Source organism: Oncorhynchus nerka, unplaced genomic scaffold (assembly GCF_034236695.1).
Source record: "Oncorhynchus nerka isolate Pitt River unplaced genomic scaffold, Oner_Uvic_2.0 unplaced_scaffold_423, whole genome shotgun sequence".
NCBI lineage: Eukaryota > Metazoa > Chordata > Actinopteri > Salmoniformes > Salmonidae > Oncorhynchus > Oncorhynchus nerka.
In genome coordinates this window covers 399,274-409,736 of record NW_027040490.1, presented here as the reverse complement: position 1 = coordinate 409,736, position 10,463 = coordinate 399,274, and the positions used below count along the sequence as shown (strand labels likewise).

The 10,463-nt window shown below is 43.8% G+C and overlaps 1 pseudogene; it reads right to left on the bottom strand.

The window, feature by feature from the left end:
- Positions 1-98: 98 nt before the first annotated feature.
- Positions 99-10,463, bottom strand: part of LOC135571270 (ankyrin-2-like) — a 133,985-nt pseudogene continuing 123,620 nt past the window's right edge.

The window sequence follows — 10,463 nt, the reverse complement described above, 5'->3', positions numbered from 1 at the left end:
GGGTATTCTATGGCTATGTGTTCTAGAATAACATCATCTTCTAGAATACATTCTGGGGGGATTCTATAGCTATGTGTTCTAGAATAACATTATCACTTCTAGAATGCATTCTGGGATTCTATGGCTATGTGTTCTAGAATAACATCATCACTTCTATGACACATTCTGGGGATTCTATAGCTATGTGTTCTAGAACACATAGCTATAGAATACCCCAGAATGTATTCTAGAAGTGATAATGTTATTCTAGAACACATAGCTATAGAATACCCCCAGAATGTATTCTAGAAGTGATGTTATTCTAGAACACATAGCTATAGAATCCCCCAGAATGGATTCTAGAAGTGATGTTATTCTAGAACACATAGCTATAGAATCCCCCAGAATGTATTGTAGAAGTGATAATGTTATTCTAGAACACATAGCTATAGAATACCCCCAGAATGTATTTTAGAAGTGATGTTATTCTAGAACACATAGCTATAGAATCCCCCAGAATGTATTGTAGAAGTGATAATGTTATTCTAGAACACATAGCCATAGAATATTCCCAGAATGTATTCTAAAGGATAATGTTATCTAGAACACATAGCTATAGAATACTCCCAGAATGTATTCCTCCTAGAAGTGATGTTATTCTAGAACACATAGCTATAGAACTTCAGAATGTATTCTAGAAGTGATGTTATTCTAGAACACATAGCTATAGAATCCCCCACAATGTATTCTAGAAGTGATAATGTTATTCTAGAACACATAGCTATAGAATCCCCCCAGAATGTATTGTAGAAGTGATAATGTTATTCTAGAACACATAGCTATAGAATCCCCTTAATGTATTGTAGAAGTGATAATGTTATTCTAGAACACATAGCTATAGAATCCCCCCAGAATGTATTGTAGAAGTGATAATGTTATTCTAGAACACATAGCTATAGAATCCCCCCAGAATGTATTGTAGAAGTGATAATGTTATTCTAGAACACATAGCTATAGAATCCCCCCAGAATGTATTGTAGAAGTGATACTGTTATTCTAGAACACATAGCTATAGAATCCCCCAGAATGTATTGTAGAAGTGATAATGTTATTCTAGAACACATAGCTATAGAATCCCCCAGAATGTATTATAGAACTGATAATGTTATTCTAGAACACATAGCTATAGAATCCCCCAGAATGTATTGTAGAAGTGGATAATGTTATTCTAGAACACATAGCTATAGAATCCCCCAGAATGTATTGTAGAAGTGATAATGTTATTCTAGAACACATAGCTATAGAATCCCCCAGAATGTATTCTAGAAGTGATAATGTTATTCTAGAACACATAGCTATAGAATCCCAGAATGTATTTCTAGAAGTGATGTTATTCTAGAACACATAGCTATAGAATACCCCAGAATGTATTGTAGAAGTGATGTTATTCTAGAACACATAGCTATAGAATCCCCCCAGAATGTATTGTAGAAGTGATAATGTTATTCTAGAACACATAGCTATAGAATCCCCCCAGAATGTATTGTAGAAGTGATGTTATTCTAGAACACATAGCTATAGAATCCCCCCAGAATGTATTATAGAACTGATAATGTTATTCTAGAACACATAGCTATAGAATCCCCCAGAATGTATTATAGAAGTGATAATGTTATTCTAGAACACATAGCTATAGAATCCCCCCAGAATGTATTGTAGAAGTGATAATGTTATTCTAGACCACATAGCTATAGAATCCCCCCAGAATGTATTATAGAACTGATAATGTTATTCTAGAACACATAGCTATAGAATCCCCCAGAATGTATTGTAGAAGTGATAATGTTATTCTAGAACACATAGCTATAGAATCCCCCCAGAATGTATTATAGAACTGATAATGTTATTCTAGAACACATAGCTATAGAATCCCCCAGAATGTATTGTAGAAGTGATAATGTTATTCTCCTAGAACACATAGCTATAGAAAAAGTGTGTTTGTCTGTGAAGCCTCTTGTCTGTCTCAATCACAGTATTTATTTATATATTATCTCTGTTAGTGTCCTCCTCTAAAAAGTGTGTTTGTCTGTAAAGTCTCTTGTCTGTCTCAATCACAGTATTTATTTATATATTATCTCTGTTAGTGTTCTCCTCTAAAAAGTGTGTTTGTCTGTAAAGCCTCTTGTCTGTCTCAATCACAGTATTTATTTATATATTATCTCTGTTAGTGTTCTCCTCTAAAAAGTGTGTTTGTCTGTGAAGCCTCTTGTCTGTCTCAATCACAGTATTTATTTATATATTATCTCTGTTAGTGTTCTCCTCTAAAAAGTGTGTTTGTCTGTGAAGCCTCTTGTCTGTCTCAATCACAGTATTTATTTATATATTATCTCTGTTAGTGTTCTCCTCTAAAAAGTGTGTTTGTCTGTGAAGCCTCTTGTCTGTCTCAATCACAGTATTTATTTATATATTATCTCTGTTAGTGTCCTCCTCTAAAAAGTGTGTTTGTCTGTAAAGCCTCTTGTCTGTCTCAATCACAGTATTTATTTATATGTAATCAAAAGGAACTCACCCTCCTCATCCGACACGTCCAGTATCTCCGTCATGGTCTCCGGAACATTCATCTTGTGTTTCTCTGATGTCACAGTCTGTCAGCACAGGGATTCCAAGCCAATCACAACCAGAAGAGAACAAGGATTCAGCCCGTTAGAACCAGAGGGTTGTAACCATAGAAACACAAATGATATTCTGTGTTGTTGTGTTGTTGTTGTTGTGAAAGTTGTGAAGTCACGGACGGAAAACAAGCTGGTACTGTTGTGACAGACAGAGGACCGTGTTCATCCCTAACACACTGATCCAACGTCAGTTTGACTATTTTCCCTGCTAAATGGTTAAGGTTAGGATATGAGAAAGGGTAAGCTATTGTGAGGTTAGGGGGAAACCCTTCTACCTGGAAGCGTCACGAGGGGGTCACATACCGTTGTCGTGGTGATGACCTCTTCTGTGACGACCTTCAGAGTGTCAACGACAGATATGTAACCCAGACGCCTGGCAATGGACAGAGCAGTGTTCCCATTCTGACAGAGAGAGAGAAAGAGAGAGAGAGGGGAGGGAGAGGGAGGGGGAGGAGGGAGAGAGAGTGGGAGAGAGAGGGAGGAGGAGGGAGAGAGGTGAGGGAGGAGAGAGAGAGAGGGAGAGAGAGAGGGGAGGAGGGAGAGGGGGAGGAGGGAGAGAGAAGAGAGAGAGAGAGGAGAGAGAGAGAGAGGGGAGGAGGGAGAGAGAGAGGGGGAGGAGGGAGAGAGAGGGGGAGGAGGGAGAGAGAGAGGGAGGAGGGAGAGAGAGTGGGAGAGAGAGGGGGAGGGAGAGAGAGGGGGAGGAGGGAGAGAGAAAGAGAGAGAGAGGAGGGAGAGAGAGGGGAGGAGGGAGAGAGAGTGGAGAGAGAGGGGAGGGAGAGGGAGGGGGAGGAGGGAGAGGGGGATAATAAGGGAGAGAGAGAAAGAGAGAGAGAGAGGGGAGGGAGAGGGGGAGAGTGGGAGAGAGAGAGGGAGGAAGGATAGAGAGTGTGAGAAAGCAAGTGAGGGGGGTAATGAGGGAGAGAGAGTGGGAGAGAGAGAGAGGGAGGAAGGATAGAGAGTGTGAGAAAGCAAGTGAGAGGGGGGAGGGGGTTAATGAGGGAGAGAGAGTGGAGAGAGAGAGAGGGAGGAAGGATAGAGAGTGTGAGAAAGCAAGTGAGAGGGAGGGAGGGGGTAATGAGGAGAGAGAGTGGGGGAGAGAGAGGGAGGGAGAGAGAGAGAGGGAAGGAATGAAGGAAGGAAGGAGAGAAGGAGAGAGAGAATCAAACATCTAATCAAACGGTGTGTGTGTGTGTGTGTGTGTGTGTGTATGTGTATGTGTGTGTGTGTGTGTGTGTGTGTGTGTGTGTGTGTGTGTGTGTGTGTGTGGGTGTGGGTGTGGGTGTGTGTGTGTGTGTGTGTGTGTGTGTGTGTGTGTGTGTGTGTGTGTGTGTGTGTGTTCTTACAGCAGTAGTAGTGTTGGGTGTCGCTCCATGCTGCAACAGGACGTTGATGATGTGTGTGTGTCCTCATGTGCTGCCTCAGTAGCTTTATAACTGCTTCTGGAGACACAGACAGTGGAGTTTTAAACACTGACATCAAACACACATTACACACACACACACACACACACACACACACACACACACACACACACACACACACACACACACACACACACACACACACACACACACACACACACACACACACACACACACTGAAATAGAAAACAGAAGGAACGAGAACACGAGAGACAGACAGTTGGGCTTTAAATATTTAAATCTAACGGTCACCAACTGTCACTAACTGTCAGTCTGCTACTGGAGCGGTACCTTACCCGTTCCAATATTAAACTCTGGTACCTAACCCGTTCCAATATTAAACTCTGGTACCTTACCCGTTCCAACATTAAACTCTGGTACCTAACCCGTTTCCAATATTAAACTCTGGTACCTAGCCGTTCCAACATTAAACTCTGGTACCTTACCCGTTCCAATATTAAACTCTGGTACCTAACCCGTTCCAATATTAAACTCTGGTACCTAACCCGTTCCAATATTAAACTCTGGTACCCTAACCCGTTCCAATATTAAACTCTGGTACCTAACTGTTCAATATTAAACTCTGGTAATGGTACCCGTTGCCCAATATTAAACTCTGGTACCTAACCCGTTCCAATATTAAACTATGGTACCTTGGTTTTGGCGTTGACACTGGCGCCCTGCTGCAAAGAGGAAGTTGACCATCTTTATGTTTCCATAGTGACAGGCAAATAATGAGAGAGTAGAAACAGCTGAGGAAGATGAAGAAAGACCTTAGAAAAAAACATTGTGTGTGTGTGTGTGTGTGTGTGTGTGTGTGTGTGTGTGTGTGTGTGTGTGTGCGTGTGCGTGTGTGTGACCTTGGTTTGCTGGTCCAGGTTAGCATCACGTTTGGCCAGAACTTCTGCTGCATTCACTCTGTCCTCCTAGGCCGTGAGGTGGAGGGTGTCAGACCACTCTGAGAGAGGGAGAGAGATACCCAGAGAGAGAGACATTTAGAGAGAGAGGGGAGAGAGGTGGAGATACCCCAGCCCAGAGAGAGACATTTAGAGAGAGGGGAGAGAGAGATGGAGAGAGAGATACCCAGAGAGAGAGACATTTAGAGAGAGAGGGAGAGAGATACCCAGAGAGAGACATTTAGAGAGAGGGGAGAGAGAGGGTGGAGGGGTGTCAGACCACTCAGAGGGGAGAGATACCCAGAGAGGGGGACATTAGAGGAGGGAGATGGAGAGAGAGAGAGATACCCAGAGAGACATTTAGAGAGAGGGGAGAGAGATACCCAGAGAGAGAGACATTTAGAGAGGAGAGAGAGGTGGAGGGGTGTCAGACCACTCAGAGAGGGAGATACCCAGAGAGGGGGACATTTAGAGAGGGGGAGAGAGATGGAGAGAGAGAGAGATACCCAGAGAGAGAGACATTTAGAGAGAGGAGAGAGAGATACCCAGAGAGAGAGAGACATTTAGAGAGAGGGAGAAGATACCCAGAGAGAGAGACATTTAGAGAGGGAGAGAGATACCCAGAGAGAGAGACAGTTAGAGAGGGGTGAGAGAGATACCCAGAGAGAGAGACATTTAGAGAGAGGGAGAGAGAGAGGGAGGAGTTGGAGAGAGATGGAGGGAGTGGGAGAGAGGGAGGAGTTGAGAGAGATAGAGGGGAGAGAGAGGGAGAGTTGGAGAGAGATGGGAGAGTGAGAGGGAGAGTTGGAGAGAGAGATGGGAGGGAGAGAGAGGGAGAGTTGGAGAGAGATGGAGGGAGAGATAGAGGGAGAGTTGGAGAGATTGAGGGGAGAGATAGAGGGAGAGTTGGAGAGGGAGATGGAGGGGAGAGATAGAGAGAGGAGAGTTGGAGGGAGAGATAGAGGAGAGAGAGGGAGAGTTGGAGAGAAAGATGGGAGAGTTGGAGAGAGAGAGGTGGCAGGGAGAGAGAGATGGAGAGGGAGAGAGAGATGGGAGGGAGAGAGAGAGGGAGAGTTGGAGAGAGAGGTGGCAGGGAGAGAGATGGAGAGGGGGAGAGAGATGGGAGAGTTGGAGAGAGAGGTGGCAGGGGAGAGAGATGGAGAGGGCGAGAGAGATGGGAGGGAGAGGTGGCAGGGAGAGAGATTGAGAGAGAGTTGGCAGGGAGAGAGAGATGGGGAGGGAGAAATGTGTTGTGTACGCCAAAGAGTGCATTTTTTGGATGTGTGCACGACTCTGCTGTGACTCAGTGTGTGTTTATGTGAGTCTCTGTCCCCCTACCTTAGTGGGAGTGTTGACGTGAGCCCCCTTGTCCAGCAGCAGACTGGTCATGTCACTGTGCCCCTCCTGTGAGGCAGGTGTAGAGGGTGACCCCTGTTTGGTCAGGACGTTGGTCTCTGCTCCCGTACTGCAGCAGAGACGAGGCGACGCACGTCTGGTTCTTCTTGGCAGCGATGTGGAGTGGGGTGTATCCGTTCTGAGAGCAGAGAGGATTGTGGGTAGGAGGAATACGTCAGTGTTAGTTTTGAAAAAAACATCAGAGATACTTCAATAAGAAACACCAGGTTCTGAGATTATTTATTTATTTAATATATATAATATATATAATATAATTTATTATTATTTCTGTTTTTTTTTAATGGGTCGAGTCAACAGTAGTGTTATATAGGGGACAGTATTATGGGTCAACAGTAGTGTTATATAGGGGACAGAGTTATGGGTCAACAGTAGTGTTATATAGGGGACAGTATTATGGGACCTGGTCAACAGTAGTGTTATATAGGGGACAGTATTATGGGACCTGGTCAACAGTAGTGTTATATAGGGGACAGTATTATGGGTCAACAGTAGTGTTATATAGGGGACAGTATTTATGGGTCAACAGTAGTGTTATATAGGGGACATAGTTATGGGTCAACAGTAGTGTTATAGGGGACATAGTTATGGGTCAACAGTAGTGTTATATAGGGGACATAGTTATGGGTCAACAGTAGTGTTATATAGGGGACATAGTTATGGGTCAACAGTAGTGTTATATAGGGGACATAGTTATGGGTCAACAGTAGTGTTATATAGGGGACAGTATTATGGATCAACAGTAGTGTTGTATAGGGGACAGTATTATGGGCCAACAGTAGTGTTATATAGGGGACAGTATTATGGGCCAACAGTAGTGTTATATAGGGGACAGTATTATGGGTCAACAGTAGTGTTATATAGGGACAGTATTATGGGCCAACAGTAGTGTTATATAGGGGACAGTATTATGGGTCAACAGTAGTGTTATATAGGGGACAGTATTATGGGCCAACAGTAGTGTTTATAGGGGGACAGTATTATGGGCCAACAGTAGTGTTATATAGGGGACAGTATTATGGGCCAACAGTAGTGTTATATAGGGGACAGTATTATGGGTCAACAGTAGTGTTATATAGGGGACAGTATTATGGATCAACAGTAGTGTTGTATAGGGGACAGTATTATGGGCCAACAGTAGTGTTATATAGGGGACAGTATTATGGGCCAACAGTAGTGTTATATAGGGGACAGTATTATGGGCCAACAGTAGTGTTATATAGGGGACAGTATTATGGGTCAACAGTAGTGTTATATAGGGGACAGTATTATGGGCCAACAGTAGTGTTATATAGGGGACAGTATTATGGGCCAACAGTAGTGTTATATAGGGACAGTATTATGGGCCAACAGTAGTGTTATATAGGGGACAGTATTATGGGCCAACAGTAGTGTTATATAGGGGACAGTATTATGGGTCAACAGTAGTGTTATATAGGGGACAGAGTTATGGGTCAACAGTAGTGTTATATAGGGGGACAGTATTATGGGCCAACAGTAGTGTTATATAGGGGACAGTATTATGGGTCAACAGTAGTGTTATATAGGGGACAGTATTATGGGACCTGGTCAACAGTAGTGTTGTATAGGGGACAGTATTATGGGTCAACAGTTGTGTTATATAGGGGACAGTATTATGGGTCAACAGTAGTGTTATATAGGGGACAGTATTATGGGTCAACAGTAGTGTTATATAGGGGACAGTATTATGGGTCAACAGTAGTGTTATATAGGGGACAGTATTATGGGCCAACAGTAGTGTTATATAGGGGACAGTATTATGGGTCAACAGTAGTGTTATATAGGGACAGTATTATGGGTCAGCATCCTTGGACATAGAAAATAGAGTGAAACAGGGAGGGACTATCTGAACTCGGCCAACAAGAAACATTTGTTTTTGTTTTCTTCCACGGAAGGTTTTTAAATGTTTTCCGTAAAAAATGTCCCCACCTAACAGGACCCAGAAGAGGACAGGCAGATACTATCTGAATGTCCCCACCTAACAGGACCCAGAAGTGGACAGCCAGGTACTATCTGAATGTCCCTACCTAACAGGACCCAGAAGTGGACAGGCAGGTACTATCTGAATGTCCTCACCTAACAGGACCCAGAAGAGGACAGACAGGTACTATCTGAATGTCTCCACCTAACAGGACCCAGAAGTGGACAGACAGGTACTATCTGAATGTCCCTACCTAACAGGACCCAAGAAGAGGACAGGCAGGTACTATCTAAACATGTCCGGTAAAAAGGACAAGTTGTTATTTCCTAAACGGTAAAACTTTTGAAAGGCTTTCCCCCGCCAGGCTTTGTGTTGTTTTCTCACCTTGGCAGTGGCGTGGGGGCGACGCCTTTGTCCAGCAGCAGCAGCGCCTGCTGGTTGTCATAGTGAGCTGCCACGTGCAGCGAGTCAGACCGTTCTGGGGAGAGAAACACATGTATTACTCATCCCTTCATCTCCCCTTCTCTCTCTAGCTATTCTGTCTTCCCTCTCTCCTTCTCTCCTTCCCTCTCTAGCTATTCTGTCTTTCCTCTCTCCTTCTCTCCTTCCCTCTCTAGCTATTCTGTCTTCCCTCTCTCCTCCTCTGTGTCATCTCTCCCTCTTTTTCTCTCTCTAGCTATTCTATCTTCCCTCTCTCCTCCTCTGTGTCATCTCTCCCTCTCTTTTCTCTCTCTAGCTATTCTATCTTCCCTCTCTCCTCTGTCATCTCTCCCTCTCTTTTCTCTCTCTAGCTATTCTGTCTTCACACTCTCCTTCTCTTTCATCTGTCTCTCCTTTTCGCTCTCTAGCTGTTCTGTCTTTCCTCTCTCCTTCTCTCCTTCCATCTCTAGCTATTCTGTCTTTCCTCTCTCCTTCTCTCCTTCCCTCTCTAGCTATTCTGTCTTCCCTCTCTCCTTCTCTCCTTCCCTCTCTAGCTATTCTGTCTTCCCTCTCTCCTTCCCTCTCTAGCTATTCTGTCTTCCCTCTCTCCTTCCCTCTCTAGCTATTCTGTCTTCCCTCTCTCCTCTCTCTAGCTATTCTGTCTTCCCTCTCTCCTTCTCTCCTTCCCTCTCTAGCTATTCTGTCTTCCCTCCTCTCCTTCTCTGTGTCATCTCTCCTTTTTACTTTATTCTTTCTCTCTTTGTGGCCTCCTCTCTTCCTCTTCGGCACAGCCAGAAGAGGACTGGCCCACCCCACATAGCCTGGTTCCTCTCTAGGTTTCTTCCTAGGTTTTGGCCTTTCTAGGGAATTTTTCCTAGCCACCGTGCTTCTACACCTGCATTGCTTGCTGTTTGGGGTTTTAGGCTGGGTTTCTGTACAGCACTTTGAGATATCAGCTGATGTATGAAGGGCTATATAAATACATTTGATTTGATTTGATTATATAATCGATTTCTATGCTAACACTAGTTCTTGTTATTGTATTTCTGTGAAAACAATAGTTCTAGTTACTGTATTTCTGTGATAATACCAGTTCTAGTTACTGTATTTCTGTCTTCTCACCAGTTCTAGTTACTGTATTTCTATAATATCACCAGCTCTAGTTGCTGTATGTCTATCATAATACCTTGCCGGCATCGTCAGGCATAGCTTTGCGCTGCAGGAGGAGTTTTGCCACCTCCAGGCTTCCATACTTGGCTGATACATGTAGAGGAGTGAATCCTTTCTGTAAGGGAGGAGGATACATGTAGAGGAGTGAATCCTTTCTGTTAGGAGGGAGGATACATGTAGAGGAGTGAATCCTTTCTGTTAGGGAGGATACATGTAGAGGAGTGAATCCTTTCTGTAAGGGAGGATACATGTAGAGGAGTGAATCCTTTCTGTAAGGGAGGATACATGTAGAGGAGTGAATCCTTTCTGTTAGGGAGGATACATGTAGAGGAGTGAATCCTTTCTGATAGGGAGGAGGATACATGTAGAGGAGTGAATCCTTTCTGTTAGGGAGGAGGATACATGTAGAGGAGTGAATCCTTTCTGTAAGGAGGGAGGATACATGTAGAGGAGTGAATCCTTTCTGTTAGGGAGGAGGATACATGTAGAGGAGTGAATCCTTTCTGTTAGGGAGGAGGATACATGTAGAGGAGTGAATCATTTCTGTAAG